Below are 2756 nucleotides of genomic sequence, written 5' to 3' on the forward strand. Positions count from 1 at the left end.
CCTTTCCTTGATTCTCACTGCATCCCTCTTACAGGAATGTAAAAGCTATAAATGACTTATGAATGCATTTATGAGAGGTACAAGATGCAGATAAGGAAAGCTATCATATTTACTAAAATCCATAAAGCAAATTCAGGATGTAATATGACGTCCCCAAAGTGTAACAGATAATTTGACACAGTTCTGCTCTCTGTTGATCTGTTTCAACTCTGAAATTGCATGCATATTTTAAACAGTCATTTACTGGGTGCCAGTGGCCCATGCCCATAATCCTAGCTGAGATCATGGCAGCCCAGGTGGAAAAGTCTTTGAGAAGCTATCTCCAAAACAGCCAAAACCCAGGCTGGAAACATAGCTCCATTAGTAGAGCACCAGCCTTACAAGCAAGCTGAGCAAGTGCAAGTTCTTGTGTTCAAGCCACTTAATAAGGAGAGAAATCAGAATGTGATGCCCTTTTTGTATAAATACTAAATTATGAAAAGATTAGTCACTTAGTTGTAAAATAAATAATGGATTCTTTATAAACTGTTGGGAGACAGTGCATTATCAATCAGAAAATTTTGAAAGAGGAACCTCATCCACTTGTAGGATAAAATCAACATTACATATAGGTGAAGACATACATGTAAAGTGAAAAACCACAGGCCTAGTGTAGCAGCACATGCCTACAATCCCAGCTATATGGATGGCAGAGATAAGAGTATCACAGTCCAAGTCTGGTCTCAGACACAAGCATAAGACCCTAGCTGGAAATCAACTAAAGCACAAAATGCTGGGGACCTGCCTGGCAAGCACAAAACCCCAAGTTCCAACCACAGAAAGCCTTTCCAATAAAAACGTAAAAACCAAAAACTCCAAGAAGGTCACAGGTGCCATTAGGGAATTAAACAAACTTTCTAAACAATATTGGAACTCCTCCCACCCTAAAATTAAAGATATACATATATGAATGATGAAAGGAGTGAAGTTGATTGACTTGTCTGCATGAATAACCCCGTGGCATAACTATTTTAAGATAATTTTAATAATTAAATATGTATGCCTACTTAATTATGTAAAAATGTAGAACTTCACCATGTAAGAAGGACCTAAAGGATGGTGATTTGGGACTGGGAAGAGCTTTTGTATACAGATGGGGGACACAAGGTAAATAACTAACTTGCAAAGAGCTCTGGGTAATTCACAGGAACCACTATACTTCAGAGGGTAAACATGGAGTTGGGCAGCAAATGGGCTGGCACATGCCACTAGTGAAAGAGATGTGAATTCCAGTGGAACTCTGTGTCATCAGCACCTGGAATACACTGACACCCACGGGGGAAGAAAGTGCTGCCCCACCTACAAGGTGCTTCTATCTCTGAGAAACGCCACCACGTGGCATTCATCACAACATTAAAATTAAGTATCTTGAACCCAGGATTTCCGCTTTGAGAAGCCATGACACAGAACTGAAAATAGTAATGGATTTCCAGCCACCTTCTTTCTGTGGTGACTTATGCACACAGAACAGATTGTGAAATGAGGAAGCAGAACACATAATGGTCCATTCAGAGTGTGAAGTAGTATGCAGTCTCTATAAAGGAAACATCAGACTCTGCCCAGATGGTTAAAATGTAATTTCTCACACATTTTGTCTAGGTTATACTCAACATGAGATTTTTATCTCAACAGATAATCAAATAGAGCTGCTCTTGGAAAGGTCACTGATCATTGAAGACCCAAATAAGGTTTCTTTCCCCTCCCAAAAATATCCTGTCTGTTAAAAAGGGATCTCAATCCAGTCAGAATGACCATCTTCAAGAACACAACAACAAATAAGGCAATAAAGGGACATAAAAGAGATGCATAGAGGGAAAGAAGAAATCAAACTATCCCATTTGCAGATTATATGATCTTATACCTAAAGGACCCAAAAAATCCATCCCCAAGCTCCTACAGCTGATCAACCACTTTGGTAAAGTAGCAATAAACAAAATTAACCCACAAAACATCAGTAGCTTTTCTGTATGCCAAAACAAGGTACAATCAGAAAGGGAAATCATGAAAACAACTTCATTTGTAATAGCCTCAAAAACAAGTACCTAGCAATCAAAGACCTATTAGATCTTTACAATGGAAACTATAAAAATCTGAAGAAAGAGCCAGGTGCAGTTGGCTCACACCTGTAGTCCTTGATACTCAGGAGCCTAAGCTATAAGAATCATGGTTCAAAGCCAGCCTGAGCAGAAAAGTCTCTGTTGAGACTCTTTTTTTTTTTTTTTTTTTTGGGTCCGGTCGTGGGGCCTGAATTCTGGGCCTGGGCGCTGTCCCTCAGCTCTTCAGCTCAAGGCTAGCGCTCTACCACTTGAGCCACAGTGCCACTTCCAGCTTTTTTCATTTGGCTTATGTGGTGCTGAAGAATCGAACCCAGGGCCTTAGGCATGCAAGGCAAGCGCTCTACCACTGAGCCACCTTCCCAGCCCCTGTTGAGACTCTTATCTCTGATAAACCACTCAAAAAAGCCAGAAGTAGTATTGGGGCTCAAGTGGTAGAGAACTACCTTGAGTACAAAGAGGCTCAGGGACAGTACCCAGTTCCTGAGTTCAAGCCTCAGGACCAGCAAAAAAATTCTGAACAAAGAAATCAAAGAGGACAGAAGGAAATGGAATGATAGTCTATGTTCATTGACAGGTAGAATAAATATTGTGAAAATGGCCATACTGCTAAATTCAAAACAATACCCATCAAAATCCCAATGATATTCTTTACTGAGATAG

The sequence above is a fragment of the Dipodomys merriami genome, unplaced genomic scaffold, assembly GCF_024711535.1.
Source record: "Dipodomys merriami isolate MVZ:Mamm:240054 unplaced genomic scaffold, mDipMer1.0.p SCAF_656, whole genome shotgun sequence".
NCBI classification, from domain to species: domain Eukaryota; kingdom Metazoa; phylum Chordata; class Mammalia; order Rodentia; family Heteromyidae; genus Dipodomys; species Dipodomys merriami.